Raw genomic sequence first — 17315 nt, forward strand, 5'->3', positions numbered from 1 at the left:
CGGGTGCATAACGAAAGTACCGTGCAATCAGCGGAGCATTTCGTTACGTTACGATATATGTGTGTATATGTACAGAACTTTCTACATGTACTTCTACACGTAACGGAACAGAATACTTCGAGATGTATTTGTACTTGTGTTGACCCTTAATTAGCTGACGAAAATAAATTTTGGTTGTGATGCAACAGTACAAAGGTCAAGTGATAATTTTACAACGATGTGTACTGTGAGAACGCTACATGCGTGAACTTACCTGCTATATCACTTTCGCGCCCCTATTTCGAGATTTACGTTAAGAAACGTTGTAGGCGTGAAGAGTTGTACACGGTTATGAACCGAAAGTATTGGGACGAATCAGAATGCTTTGTAAACTCTTATGTAAATCTGTTAACTGAATAATTTTTGAGATAAAATTAAAAACAATATTATTAAATCGGATAAATATACCATAATTACTTTTCATTAAAACCCCGTGAAGTACAGATAAATAATAAAAAATTCAGAAAAGATTGTTTACGAAGAAATATGATTAGCAGTAAATTTAAAAGTTTAATGATAATAAATTATGATATAAAGATTCGAACCTGGAGAGATATATGAATAATATAGATTACTTTAAAGTTATTCATCTAAAATAATTATTATTTATTTACACCAAACCCTTTTTTCAATATATCACGAAATTGAAAGGGGAAAAGATAAAAAAGAATTCATTAGAAGTCAAACGGTTTTAAATGGTGCATTCCTAAGATGCACGTTTCTGCACCAGAAGTTAAGGTATTTTAGTGAATTCAGGAACACCTGTTTTTTAACCCTTTGCACTCTAGAGGCGACTGCCAGTCGCCAGACGATTTGATACAGAAAAATTATAAACTTTGGAATTTAATATTAACCTTTGTATACTGCATCGATACGTGAAATATTGGAAGAAAATAGCTTTGTTAACTAATTTATGTATGATTTCTTGTTGAGTTCATTTTAGTATAGAATATTACAAGTGAGAAGCTTTCGAGTGCAAAGGGTTAAATTAATCTAAATACAATTTTATTTTTATTTTATAATAAAAGTACATAAAATTTTACTGTTATTATAATAATATTTCACAGTCATTATTATTATGAATTACAGTTATTAGAGTTGCAGAAAATTTAATCTGTACCATTATTTTCATGCATCATATAATGTATGTACTGTAGGTACATCATATCGTTTCACATATTTCACTTTACGTTTCGCAGTTGATGCGAATTGATATTGGATATAGCAGCCCGATACTCGAGACATCGTCTATCAGATGTTTAATCTTCGCAGTGCGTGTCTTATCATTTTCGTTTTTCACGTCATTAAAAGCGACTGATATCGGGAAAATGGCAGGCATATCGAGTATGTAAAAGTGGTTTACGGTAACAGGGACGGTATCGATGATCCATTTAGCGTATAAATGATGTCTCCTTTACACGCGTTACGTGACAGCATGAGTTCAAGGAAAAACTTTTATCGAGCACATCGCGTGGAACTTCTCCAAAGAGTAATAACCGCGTCCGGATACATGCTCAACGTAGAGTACTTTCCTTTATGGTGACGTCTATCTCGTTTCTTTCCAAACAAGATGTCCTCCGCATTTTTCGCTGGCCAGATACAAAAGTCTTTGGAAATTTTTTTTATGCATGGACATCAATGAACAGCTAGAAATATTTGCATTGTTTTATGAGCACAGGAACCGTTTATGCTATAAACATTTTTATTTTGGTAAAAGAGAAGAATTTTATTAGATCATCTATTATAGAAGACATTTAGAGCAGCAATTAAATACATAGGATTATAAAAATTATATAAAAATATTTTTTTTGATTTAAAATAATTATAAAAATGGAGTTAGTCATTTTAGCTTGTGAATGGCTTGTACGAAATTTAGTATAGGAAAAACTGTAGTTCTATTATTCAAATACGTTTGTCTCGCAATTAGTTTTGACAATCGAGGTTTTACTGTGATATACGTATACTCTGGACAGCAGAAAAGTTTACGTTTTTGTAAAATTAACAATTGTGTCATTTCTTTCATAATATAGGGATAAGTTAATCGAAAAGTAGAGAGAAAGAAATTGTACTTTGTAAAATTATACTGAAAAATTAAAATCAATAATTTGTTCCTTCATTGTTTTATAAAATTATTTTTATGTTGTTTTCAGTAATGAATGTATTGATGTGTAATGATTGTTTTCTGTTGCCCCTGCGGTGAGCACGTCAACGCTTCCATTTTTCGTACATGGGATAGCACGTAAATTAACATATTTTTAGAAAGTTATTTTGAAAACCAGTATACTTAAGTCTTTGGAATATTTAAGAAGAGGCGTGCGTGAAAAATACAACACAAGAATACGATTTGATATAAAAATATTTAAACCTGAGAGGTTTCAATACTTTAAATTAGAATACGTTAATTGTCTAAATGTCTTGTACCATCTTTAATTTTACTGTTTTTTATATTTCATTTTTCGTTTTTAAACATTTACGCAGAAATCAACAGTTTCAGAACGTCTTTAATGACGTTGTGTTCTGATATTCCTCGGGGGCTGTCGAAAATCCACATGCAACATTCATTCTGTATTTTCATGCAAAAAGTTGCGGAGGAGGTGCGTCCTACATTTGAAGTTCTATTAAAATTCAAACTCATTATAATAAAGTTTCTGCAATCGACATCACGTTGGCCGTGCTCCATGTTTTCCGTAACATCGAACAGTTCAAATTCTGCGGGAGATCGATAATTGATTGACAACATTAATGTACAATTTCATGCAAGGGGGAATGCAGTTTAAAATATTGTCACATACATTCTTTGAGGTATATTTATCAATATAATAATGAAAATGCTTGAAAAGTAATTTAGAAATGTAAAACTAGACTTCAATTCCTTATTTTACAGATAAAAAAAAAGAAATTGTCATTTTCTACAATAAAGTCACGGATAATACATTTTACTTTTTTTAGCTATTAGTTTCGTTTATCGTAAAGCATCAAGTATAAATTAATAGTATTATTATTAAATTTGAATTAATAGTTATGTTATTATTGACCTATAATAAGGTATAATGCGTCTTTTATTGTTTATGTTTTTAATATAATAGAACAGTAATAGAAGATATAAATTTTTTAATGATTATATATTTAATGATTATGTTTGAACATTAACTCTAAGGAATTCAGATGTACAAAACAGTTTAGAATTTATTAATTGCAAATCGTTTATTGTAATAATAATTATAGCCAATGTTTGCATAATTTCATTAAAACGTCCAAATTTTTCATGTCTTCAGTCATCTAAAAAATAATTTGATCTTTGTACGTTTATTTTGTTTAAAAATTAAAATAAACAAAATTCTTTTTTGACCAAAATATATTCTCCATCACCATCAATAGCTTATCCGTCTATAAATTAAAATTACATTAAAAAATCTTTATCTTAATATTTGGAAATAAAAAAATTGTACAGAGACCACATTATTTATAGAATGTCCCAATATAAATAAAACATGAATCAAATCCAATGCATATTGAACAAATTTTGTCATTTGGAATCATATTTAGTCTATTAGGGTCACATTTCATGCACAACTTGTATGCAGAAATGGCGAACGTAGATACTGTCTATCAGTCTTCTTGGAAAATGCTTCCGTTTGCTTCAAACGTTTCTTTATATCACGCGTAAAATTTTTTCGAGTTCGTTTGGGAATCGTCGGAGCATCGAGTCTTTAGAGACCGAACAGATGATGTTCTTTCCCACGATGATGCCTGATCGCATATCTATCTCATGTTTGGTGGTGTAATATTTCAGTCATCCGGAGCGCGAAACTCTATTACATTCAGCGTGCTCTTTAGATTTATCTTTGACTTTTGACCACCGCTTCTTCTATCCCCTGAACACGTACAACCAGACGTCCATCCTGTTACTCGTGACATTTGCATCTAATGACCGGGAAAATTTGCTTTGAAATATAATCCGTGTTGCCTTTTGCTAATTTTTCTCTTTACGGCGAAAACCTTTAAACCTTTCTTTCGTACTTTCACATTTCAGTCAAAGTGCAATTCGTTTGTCGAAATTCGTTCACAAATAGCAATTTTAACGTTTGGTAATGAAGCCCGTGTGATACATTTCATTAAAGCCAGTTTCTATGAAGATATTTCTAATTTATCGTTGAGAGTGATACAGACGTATCATAATCAATAGTAATTGAAGGGTCCAAAATTGTAAAAAGAATCGTCAAAGGGATCATATTTACACGTGAAACGTTGTATGATAGCACGTATGCAAGCGTTTATAATGCCCAATGGAGACTGTATGGTACAGCTTTTGTGGAGGATAAATTTAAATTCGTATCGATATTTCTATACATGCAAATGTTATCAAATATAACCGTTCACAGATATTTTTAAACGCAAAATACCGAAGAACCCGTTAAAGTGTACAAAGTGGATTGAAAAATGTATATTGTCAGAGTTCAGAACATTTGTTTATGTAAATATCATGTAAACAAAGGATTACTTTATCACAATTTTTTTCAATATCGTACGCGTTTTTTCTTTACTCTTACGTTCGCTTTAAATTTCTATACTCCATGAGACAAATTTCACGTCTTTACATCGTGTCGTGATATTTACACAGAGAACAATTGCAGTACCTTTTGGGACTTTAAACATGTCACAATACTTGCCAACGAAGAGCAACTGAAGATGTCGAAAAGTTTACATACTGTAAATAATAAGAAATATAAACAACAGAGATACACAATTAAGAGAAAGAGGTAAGCAAAGGATGGAATTAATAGAAAGCTTAAGAATTTTCTCTTGTGATCGCTTTATCTGTTCTTAGGTTTAACGTCTCGATAAAAAAAATTATCTGTGGGTTAAAGATGCAACAAAATATTGTTCACTCTCATTTGAATCCAAATATGAATTTTAATTTCATTAAAAGCACACATAAAATCAATACAATCTTACAGCATCAATATTATTTTATCTAAAATGAAATATTTGGAGTTATAGAGTGAACATTTTACAAGTTCGATTAAAATCACAGATTACGTGAAGGACATGTATCCTTTTTTTACGAATCGTACACATAGGTACTACAAACATTTTAAATTGCCGGAAAACTAGAAAATGCCTTAACACTAAAACTACCAAACAAGTCGAAATGACCCATTCTTGATTTCTTTATTTTGCAGTTATTATAAAGACAACAAATGTTTTTCTAAGAAATTATTAAAGAAATTGATTTAGCAATACGCGAACTAAATTATAAATCAATTAAAGTTTCAAGTCTTGAAGTTTCTATAAAGGAGTTTCAAAAAGTCAAATTAACTGCTCACTTAGTGTTAAAGATAAAGGAAGATTGTACCACACGAGACTCTTTACTTAGGACTGGCAGCTTAAGCGCTAATTATTAGTATTATCAGTACTTATCTTATTTCATTTACTGAAAAGCTTCAATATCACTTGGAAGCAGCTGTTCTTGCCCTTCTCTTTGATTTAGAGGAAAAACACAATTCAGGAACAAAATTAAACAAATTTTGAAATTTAAAATGTGAATTATTGCAATTAAAAGAAGCACAAAAATGATAAAATGACGTAGGTACGTACTTCGTAATACGAGTGCACAGTATTATTAAATTCTTGACAAGTTAATATTCGTTTTATTCCTTCCGCGTGAATTGTATGACAATAAAGATAGTGTTTGCAGTTATATCGAACAGTATATTTTCAGCATACTTTCGACAGATTTAGGGAAACAAATTTATATTCACAGACGAAAGGGTTAACACGTTCAGTGCCACGAGAATTTTGAACGTTTTATACATGATTTGTTCCTTCGTAGCAAAGATAAATAGGTACAATTATTAATTATTTTGCATCAGAATTTTTACATTACATTATTGTTAACTTATTTATATTATTAAATATTTTTAGTCGACAGCAGTAATTTTGCACATTGTACATTTTTTAAGCAATTCAGAAGCGTCGGTAATCAGTGACCTTCGCGGCATTTAACGTGTTAAAGGAACTTTGATGTTTTGTTATCTTGGGACTAAGAGAGTTCCCGGGCGAATCAAACGCCTTTGAATCTTAAATGTCGGCGAATTTGCATCGTCATTTTCAAAGACAATGACGATTATGTTAGGCAAACAGCCCGAGGAAACACTGTTTCCGTTTACGACGTTTCTCACTTTTCCGGCGTGGATCTTAGACGTCCCGCACCGTGGGGTTCGTTCGCGGCGGTAAGTAGATTTAGCTCTAAATCCGGCCGCACTGCGTCGTCGTATAAACTCGTCGGGCTTCCTCGTTGGGTGGCGTCGACATTGCTAACTTCGAATCCCATTCCTCCGATGGCCATTTCCCCCGTTTCTCTCTCTTTTCGGCTCCAGCCTTTTTTCGTCTTTTTTCGTCTCTATGAAAAATTCATGTGGAAATCGTGCTCACGCAAAGGCGCACGTTTGAAAGTCGATTAAATTTCAAATTTCGCGACCGTGAAGCGTCGACTTCATCGGCGCGCGAAACTTCGACGATGCAAATTTTACGGGGAACGGCCGTAATGCTGAGCGCGACCAGCGAACAAAGCCCGAGAATAGAAACTGCACGCATCTTTTCAGCGAGCAACTTTAAAGATATTTGGGTATTTTGGGGATGCAAATGCGCACTTCGGAAATTCGTTTGTTTTATCTTGTTTATGTAAAAGTGGGTCTTGGTAATTGATTGTGATGACTCCATATAGAAAAATATCTAACTGCATATTGAACGAAGTTGCGAACGAAACGTTGTTGTTCAGATAAGGTGAGTTTGAGAATCTATTGAATGCATATTAAACAATGGTTTTTAGTGTATTGTGTATCTTAAACAATTTTGGAAAAATAATCTTGAAGTAGTAACAGTTTGTTCGATTATCTATTTGTTTTTTAAGGATGCTCAAATAGCGTATGAAGTATATTTTTTGTTATCACAACTGAAGTAAATCATCATGTAGGAGAATAAAATAATATTGAAGAACAAAGTTGCGAACGAAGCTTTATTTTTAAGATAAGGTGATTTTGTGAATCTATTAGATACATGGTAAAAAATGATTTTTAATATACGGTATATATTGAAAAATTCTGGAAAAACTTGAAATAAAAATATTGTTCAAGTTGTGAACGAAATATTTTTTTCTATTATTACAGCTGAAAGAAATATTTCGGTGACTTATCTTGTGCAGGTCACCCTATATATTCTTATTTCTGCTCTACTGAAAATTGAATTAGATCTGCTCGGATCTTCCGCGAACCGTATTTCGTAGGAAGGATTGAAAGATCGCAACACTGGATTCTTTCAGTCTATACAGCACAACCGGCTTCTTTCAACCCTCGCATGGCCGATACCAGGTCGCTTTTAACTCATACATAAACAATGACTGAAGAGGACAGGGAACATTCAGCGTCAGCTGGTTCTATTTACTGCAATAACATTGAGCTGAGTCTGAAACATTATGAAACAATATCTTAGATTTGTTCAATAATCAAAACGAAAGATATAATATTTACAAATGTATATAAGAATTGGGTTACCTCGAAAAATTTTCGAAGAATGTTATATAAATATAAATAAATCTAACCTTACATTACATAAATAGTTATCACACAGATTTGAAAACTATCTATCCAACAAAATTCATATATTTAAAAGCGATGATTTTTAACAACTCTACATATAGCTATTAAATTTCAGATGTTTAAAATATTAAAATATTTAAATAGTACAACGATTTTATGTACATTAATTTATTTATCTATCAGTTTAAATTTTTGATTTTTAAAAAATCACATTATTATTTATACTCGTTTATCAAAGAACATAAATATGAATGAGAAACATGTGATCATAAATTATATTACATAGATATATATAGTATCCAGAGATATATTAAAATATACAAAATTTGTTGTGACTATTTTAAGTAGCTTACAATTTATTTATAGGCATCTACTTGTAGCAAGAGTTGAAAGAATTGTCGTTTTTCTAAAATCGTAATTTTAGATAATAAATTAATATTTGTCTTAATTGAATATTTCATTCACAGCAACTAATAAAAGCGTTACAAAATTTACAGAACGGTAGAATCGATTTACTTTTCCACCATTCCTATACATATCATACCAAATGGTAATTCAATGATTAATTAAACGTACAAAATGCATGTAATGAAATATATAATAAATCGCAACACCAATTTGCGTCCTTTAGTAATTAAATACGCTGAATGGTGTCAACTGTTGGGAATGCGCCTAATAATGGCGATCGTATCGCGGTTACCATTTTTCAGCCAACAAATTTTCAGTAATGTTGAAATTATAACATAAGAGAACCGTCCGCTGATCTCCCGTTTCGATCTTCTTAATTGCTTGGCGCTCCCTCATAATTATTTCCAAATTGAATCGCGGAACAATTCCCGGCGAACCCGTTTCCCACAGTTTTCCGGTGTCCCCTTGGTTCCGAGGCGTTGCCACGTGTTACAAGACGCGTAGACTTGTAAGGGAAGATCTTTGATAATCCTCAATTGTCGAACTTCGACTTTAAGGCTGTATTCTAACCTAGAACATTCAGAAAATTGATTTCTTTTCAACTTTTAGAATCTTTCATGTGTTTACTATTCGTGGTTGATTCTTGATGAGTATCTCCGTACCTAGATACCCATTTTATAACAAAATTTATTTTGTTTTCATCAAATGATTGCTATGACTTTCCATTTTTGAACACATTTACGTCGGTTTCTGTTTGAAAAGTAACATATTTATGCAAAAGTATCTTAATATTAATATTTCGTCTACTATAAACATTTTGGTTGTTTGCACAAGGGTTAAAAATTCTTTTAGTTTAAAAGTTATTATAACTATAGATTTCTGAATTATTTTGTTTAATAGATCAATGTACAATGATTCCAAAATGAAGTGTTGTTTTCTATGAATTGGTATGCTATACATCATCTACTTAAAGTTCATAATTACTAAATGTTATTTTTTTGTAAAAAATAGAAGTTCATTTGGTCCGTTAAAGGAAAAAGTTAGGTTAGAAAGTTTGTCAACAAGGTTATTACAAACAGGCAAAACTATATTCATTATACATATCTGAACAATTTAGAACTGATTTAAAGTTATTTTTTCATATAGACCATATTAAATTGTCGTTAATAACGTTACACTCTTCAAGGCTCTATAAACTTCATAATTTCTCATATTACATAATATCATCTTCAGGTAATATTTTTAACCCTCCATCAGCAACATAATTTTTCATCAATGTAGTAATATGGACGTTTTATGATTGATTTTTCATTGTTTTAAGTTCTGTAAAAATCTGAGAAAATTCTAAAGTACTTATTATAGTTCCTAATGGAAAACACAATTCACACTTTAACAAAATCTTCGTATCATTTTGCAAAAATTAAAAATAATAACGAAATCATAAAAAAATAAGATTTTTCGACCAGACAGTAATTCATATTGCCGGCGGAGGATTAAAAATGTATCCTCAAAATACTATGTAATATGTGTAATATCTGAAGTATTATTTATGGTTTTATATAATATTATGCAGTTTTATGTAGTTTCACATAGTTTTACATATAGTTTTACACAGTTTTATGTAGTTTTACATAGTTTAACATATAGTTTTATGTAGTTTTATATAGGTTTATGTGGTTTGGTGTAGTTTCATATAGTTTTATGTGGTTTCACAAAGTTTTATATTGAAATGTAACAGTATGAAAATTTGAAAAGTGTGAAGGAAAAATCGGTTTGGTCCATTCTTCAAATCAGAAGTCCCCCTTAATATCAGGAAGTCAAACAATCAAGGACCTTCCCTTGTTATATATCGAATTCATTTCGCTTGTCCATAAAACGATCCCCTTTAAGCTTCCGAACATCGGCGGCATCAAGGAACACGCACCCTCGGAACGCGAGCGATCTCTTTCACGGCGAGTCGAGCTCGTCTGCTGTCCTGACGAGACTCCTATTCGTAGGTATGTCCTTTTAGGCGAAACTGAACCCACCGTGCGATGGCGTCGCGCATATTTTTTCCCAGCATTGTGGAAATGACCTTTGAAAAAACGGAGCAAAAATAATCGTAAAGAAAGTTCTTTTGCTGCGTCCCACGCCTGTTTATAGGGAGATCCACAGACGCGTTAATCCGAACGGGTACATAAAATTTTCCTGATTCCGCGAAACGGTTGAAACGCAAGCACTCGCTTAACGAGGAAATTAAATTTATACGTCGAGCATTGTTCCACGAATTAATGAAACATTTTTGATTGTCGGGGGGATTCAAATTAAGGACTCGGATCGTTCACGGGATTAATGAAATCTTCGACGCTCCAACGGGTATCTTTATTATTGTTTTAGTAATATTCGAAGCATATGATTGAATGTTATAAGCAGAATGTATTTTTTCGTTTATATGCGTACGCTGAAATACGTTGCATTGTAAATTACGGAGCCTGTTTTTATTATCCACGAGAATGACGAGATATTCTGAATTATCAGGTAATTATGAAAGCAAATCATTCGTTTATACGTTTCATATTCGTATGAAATATTCATTGTTTTGTCATCTGCGTAGATTGAAAAGGAACTGTGCATTTATTTGATGACGCAAGCGTTTTTAAATTGGAAACTCGTAATTGTTATTATATTGTTATTAATTATTAATTTAAGTAAATATTATATTATTCTCTTTATTCATTTCATATTTTCATTTCTTCTTCTCGGATCTTTTTCACTATATCACAAACGTTCCTGATAATTTATAACATAATTTTGACTCTTCATACGATTTAAATTTCGTAATCAGTAAAAAAAAAATAATGAGAAAGAATATTTAAAGTCATAGTTCAGATAAAAATTGCAATGTACTTTCAAGTTTCTCTTAACTCTTAAAAATCAGAGAAATCATGTATAGAGCATTGAAAAGCAACACTATAAATTAAAACTACAAAATAAACTAACAAATTAAATAAAAAAATTGTTTTCCAGGCGCTTTTCAATTACCAAAACTGTGAAGATACATTTATGAAAATTTATAAAGCAGATTTAATCTGCTTTATAAATCTCGAGGAATGGACTTTTTTGATTTTTTTAAGACATTTTGGAAAAATCACTTTAATTGCTCGATAGTTATAGTATTAAAAGTTTCCATTTACCTAACTTAGCCAAAGTCATGGTTCACATAAACATTACAATCGTAACGTCAGGTCTTATTTCACATCGTTTCCAGCGTTAGCCCAGTGGCAGAGATACATCAGCTCCGTTGTATCGAGAAATCGGCAAAAGGCATCGGCGATAGCGGTTCTTTGGGATCAATACGTCAAGCACAACGCGCGCAATGGTCTTGCTTGTGAATGGCCCGTTACACCCTCTCTCGTCTGCTATGAATCATTTAAGGTTCACCCTATATATCCGTTCCCCATTCAGCGCGCTATTGTGTTTACGCGCGTGTACCGTGCTCGAATCCGTGCGCAACACGCTCGTCCTTTTCGGGATCGACGGGAAATCTCACGTTTGCCCCGTTTTTGTTCTCGATTTTTCGTTTTGCGTGGCGGCAACAGTTTCTCGGAAACCTTGTGTAGCTCTTCGAGCTACTGTTTAACGCTTTGACTGCCACGTCAGCCGAATTCGTGTAACACTATATTTTACATAATGTTAAAAATTAATTTTCTTGGTGGCATACGAATTTGTTTGGATATACAAGATATAAAGATAATAAAATTATCGCTGTAAAGAATCTTCAATTTTTAGTTAGTGCTATTAAGAATAATTTTTCTATGATTTTTATTAGAGGACCAAATTGCTCTCACTTCTGCAAGAGTGCTAAAAATGACTTACTTTCTTAACACATATTACATTCAATTAATTTGTTTTTCTTTTACTTTCGACTTTTGGTTGTTTTCTTAGGTACCTTATGTTCACATTACGGTAAAATTACATTTAAATGGTCGTAACCTGTCCGCGCGGAAGACTCGTGGTGTATGCTCATGTTTTGTCGTGGTGTATTAATAAATATTAAAATGTTACATTTTTCGTACTTCTCTATCATACCATCTAGTCAGCTTCTAAGTAATTTTTAGATTATTTCTACCGTGTGCTGGCAACGCGGATTTTGTTCACAAAATATACCAAATAACTATCACTCGAATGGGTTGTGTACGGTAGATCAAATTATATGTTTTATGTTTTTGTAAATAATTTATTCTCACATGACATTGAGTGCTCAGTACAGTTAGTAGTCCTTATGTTCTTCGCCATGTTAGGACATTATTTTCTTGGACAAACTCCTTATTTACGTCCTTGACACCTCCTCTACAGAATACATAAAAACAAGTATGTAAGTATTGTTGAAATATAAAATGTATTGTAATGACAATTAATTAGACATGATTTTACCCGGCATCTCCCTCCGACTGGAGCATTACAGCTGCAGGAGATCTGAGAATACATATTGTTTCATTTCATTGACATTCGTTGTGTATTATAATATTTGACAGTGGATTATACTTACTGCATCTGATGTTAGGAAGAACGACGACACTAAAACAAAAGAAATGAACAAGAGTGAGTAACGGATACTGCCCAACATGTTTCTTCTCCTGAAGTTCTAGCTGCTGTTCAATATTCCCAACTGCTTGACAAATGCTTGTACCATCGTTTTTTATATATTTTTTCTAATCTAGTTTGTAGCACATTTATGGAAGTTTATAAACTTTAATGCTCGAAAAAAACATTTTACGAGAGGTGCGTGACTATAAAGATAACTGATTGTGATTAGCATATTGCAAAATTATCAATTTTGATATTAAAAAGGTTTTTATACCTACGCGATCCTACAATGCTCTTGAAAATAACGTTGTTAGTTTATGTTGGTTAACGTTCTTATTTTAAACGATGAAACCTTATAATGTACTTGTTGTACGCATTATACTTCATATCCTGTAAGGTTATATGTTGATAACTTGTTTTAAGAAATATCGTCGCATTATGCAGTGTCTGTTGTTGCAATCGTGTATAGTTTTAAGACATTGCAGCTATAGAAAGGGGTAATAATGTTACTGCCTGCTGGTAATGCTAACCCCTTCGTGATTTTTCATTAGTATAAAAACATCTAATAGTTAACGGTGTTCTTAGTTGCATGTATTAGAATTATACATACATAGGTAAACGAATTTACATTGTATAGTGCATTATTTTGGATAATGAAGAACGTAATAATATTGCGTCAGGACCAAGAGTTGTATATTGTCCGGAAGTTACGTATTTCTCGCAAATTATGTAAGTTAAACAATCGTGCGTTGGAATGTATTTTATCAAAGGTTTATAGCAATCGATATTCAATAAAGCAATTTTATATGTACTAATCTAATTATGAATATAAAGTACATTATGTGAAAAGAGAATATTGTAAAATCTTTGTAGATAAATACAGAAATTTGTTTTGTTTGTTTACTTCTAATCTTAATATTTAAGATTAAAAGCATATTAGTATTTAACTTTATTTCATAAAAATTCCGAAAATGGTTTACTTACTTCGTAACACGTATTACATTTAATTAAATTGTTTTCATTTTACTTTCACCTCTTGTTACGATTACTTAATCGTAGTTATTTTTCTTACTTATTTTATTAATCTTACTTATTTTTCCGACACTTTCTGTAAAAATTTAAAGAAATTTATGTTACAAATAAAATTTTAGAGGAAAATATAAAATGGGAAAGGGTGGGGATTCCCACCTTTTCTCTAATAATTAATAATTCGATATCAGAGTTATTACGTTAATAAATATTCTTATGCAATATTAATTTTCCTGTCGTAATTATTTTCAAGCAATTTAGAAGCTTCGGCCATCGACGGCCACCATGGCAGTCAACGTTTTAAAAAATCACGTTTCAACGGTATGGAAGATTTGACGAGCATTTATTTGACCGTCAACGTGATCAAATGAACTGTTACTAAATTTCATCGAATTATGCTGAATCAGTGCGTGGAGAAATGAACCGTTGCGATAAGATTCCCGAAGAAGAACGCGATGGCAGTGTTAAAATAAAAATTAATCCTTCTTTTTTACTTGAGTTTTTTAAAGTGGTCACATCAACAGTAAAGTAACTAGTGACCACCAACATTTGCATACATTACTTAATAATGCTTATTACAAAATGATTTATTGTATAATAATATACTAGTTGTATGGATAATAATACAATATTAACAGAATATGTATAGTTTAATTATAATGAATGTAGAAAATTTATTTCTCTGAAAAACTTATGCACGTTCTGGATACTGTTGGGATCATTTAGGTTCGTCTTCATATCAGATTTAACCCTTTGCACTCGTATGTGATGCTGGAGAAGACAATACAAATTCGTTATACTTTATTTGTAGTACTTTAAAAAGTATTACACTTTAAAAGAATATAAAAATTAAATCTTATTATAATAGTAGTAAATAAAATATAAAATCTTGAATTCTACGGCTGTAAATTACTTTAAATCATTTCTCTAAAAACAAAAACAAGTTTACACCCAACAACATTGAAAATAAATCGAATGCAAAGGGTTAATATTACAGGTGTTTGTTTTACAGGAGTAACAGGGGCAGTTTATTAGAATATATTTGTCGAGTCACGAAAGGCCTGAAGTTTCACGCGACGCGCACAATTTTAACAGCGTGTTGCATTCATCAACGCATCTCTTTGCGAATGCACAGATTCAGCTGTTTCATATTTATTTAACTGATTTGCATTGATGTGCCGCTTCCGTGTTTTCCATTTGTCTTTTGTTATTCGTCTGGGAATTGTTTCCTCGTTCCTCGTTGTTGTGCATTTAATGCATCTCATGCATTGCTGTACTTTTGTGCACATTAAACGCGTCATTTATGGGCGCATTAAACGCGTCATTAAACTTCTGTTTGGAATTCTTGTCTTACATAGGATGTCGCATCGTGTTGTTTTCGGATTACGGTGATAATTTACTAATCAAATGTAATGAGAAATATACAAATCTGTATTGCATGGTTGAACACTGCTATTTAATCCCTTGTCCTATGATTTATTTCATGATTGTGCTTGATAAAGCTGTTCTATCGTGAATAATTTAGTAACAAAAGAAAATAATTTTATGCTTATTTTGTGTCTACGTTTACTCTAAAGTTTGCAGATTGATAATAGATAAGTAATATTTTATCTGTATGAAAAATAAATAAATAACAGTTAAATTTGTTGAATTCGACTGAAAATTTTCATCACGAGTCTGTTTCGATATTACAGAAGAAGGGATTAATAATATTATTTACAGATCGTGTTATATTCAGGTATATACAATATCCTTTATCATGCTATTTTTCGCGATCTAAATTGTTTGGAGACTCAGTTAACCCTTTCGTCTCGAATGGTACACTAGGTATCACGAACATTTTAAATTACCGGAAATCTAGAAAACGTCTTAACCCCTTGCCTCACAACAACATGTCAAACTCGTGGTGAAGATTTTAAAGAGAACTTAACAAGCATAAATATTACTCAACTCTTTTGAATTCAAATTAAACATTATTCTTCTGTTATCAATAATTATACTTTCGAATAAACATGGGCATAGAATATACCTAGAAAATTTTTCTTGTTATAATAAATTATTACTGGCAAAGTAGTTGTATCGATTATAGTTGAGAAATAAATCGTAAGGCAAGGACTTACAGATAAAGAAAAATTGTACCAGACGGGGATCTTTGCTTATGCCTGACAGCTTAAATGCTAATTAACTGTACATGTATTTTGGTTGATTAGTGTGCAGCCATAAGTTTTTTTCACAAAATTCATATTCAAAAAAATACATATTTTGGAACGAAAGGGTTAGATTGGAACTCAATAATTTGAATCCTTATATTGTATCCTGGAATATATACGATCGAATTTTGCAAATAGATTTTCAAAGATTTCTTCCCAAATCTTCATTTATCTCGACTGTAAGTCGCCCAATTAAATCAGATAACCGAGATTCTACTGTACTGCTAAGCAAAAGAATCGACAAATTTACAGTTTTTTGACTTTTACATTAACATGTATTAACACGTTCACGACCACGGTCATAATGGAAATACCCTCGCTTTCATAGTCCTGTTGATACTAGCAGGCTGAGTTGGTTAGCGATTCTTAGCTGGTATCATTCACTGAAGCGAATGATTTCTTTTTTAATGGTGTTTGTTTTAAGATCTCTGTGGACGATTGCATTGAGACGTACCACGGAGCATACAACAATAACTAAATACTATATTTAGACATGGCTGTGGATTTCATAAAGTGTACGAGCAACAGTAGTAGTAAAATAAAATAGTAAAGTAAAATAAAATAAAGTAAAATAAGCCGAATTCAATGGCAGTTGGTAAATTCATGAAAATAGAATGTAACAAATGGGAGAGATTAAAATAACAAAAATTCTAGATACTACAATATTAGCATAAGTATCGCTTTGATCGTTATACTTCAGTGTAGATATGCTCAATTCGTAGGTCAAGGGGTCGAATAATTCGAAGAACGCTTCCACGAGTTGAACAACCGCGGTAGTCGAATTCTCGTGAGGACCGGATCGGTTGAATTTTTGAGGAACTTCGGTTGCTGGCGGACGCCGCGGCGTCCGGTGTAACTCGAGCGTGTCGCGCGCATTTTTTTGGCCAGGATAGCATCTTTCGCTGGGTATGTTCTATTTATGTTTCAACCGGGCCGTACGTTTTCATAAATCATGGAATGCGCCGGCGGCGGAATATTCTTGCCGCGCCGTTAACGCGCGCGTGCACCGCAACTATTACGCCCGAAACCATTGCACCGTATTGTACCAGCCGCATTCTAGCCCCCGATATCGCGAGCAGCCAACTACGCGATACATTGCTTCGATAAATCTGCGAGTGCGGCCGCGTTTCTTCGAGATATTCGAGCAACACGATCCCTTAAGGTTTCGTTGCGCGAACCGCGTTTTCCTTGGAGAATAACTCGGAAAATTCTAGCCACTGATACGGTTTGTGTCATTCGGGGTTTGGGTTTCATTGGCGATTCACGCGTGTAAGAACAACATTCTTTTTTTACTGATAACGTTTATTGCCGATCGTTGTACATACTTTATTACACTTTGTGTGAGATATGAGCTGTTGTTTATTGCTTATAACTTGGGGGTATGTGTTGGTGTGTAACCGGTGTTATTATGTTGTATTATATTGGCACTTATTCCTGTTCCCTCTTTATTATTCTGCTTTTATTT

The 17315-nt window shown here is 32.4% G+C and overlaps 1 protein-coding gene and 1 long non-coding RNA gene across 11 annotated transcripts in view; one reads left to right on the plus strand and one right to left on the minus strand.

The window, feature by feature from the left end:
* Nucleotides 1–17315, plus strand: part of inaE (inactivation no afterpotential E) — a 173405-nt gene that overhangs the window by 11064 nt on the left and 145026 nt on the right. The gene's annotated exons all lie outside the window — the stretch shown is intronic.
* On the minus strand, nt 10105–12719 carry LOC116424827 (uncharacterized). Its single transcript, XR_004234566.2, has 4 exons — nt 12574–12719; nt 12459–12500; nt 11067–12374; nt 10105–10119 (listed from the first exon to the last, which is right to left on the minus strand). It is a non-coding gene; the product is annotated as an uncharacterized LOC116424827 (long non-coding RNA).

Source organism: Nomia melanderi, chromosome 5, assembly GCF_051020985.1.
Source record: "Nomia melanderi isolate GNS246 chromosome 5, iyNomMela1, whole genome shotgun sequence".
NCBI classification, from domain to species: Eukaryota; Metazoa; Arthropoda; class Insecta; order Hymenoptera; family Halictidae; genus Nomia; species Nomia melanderi.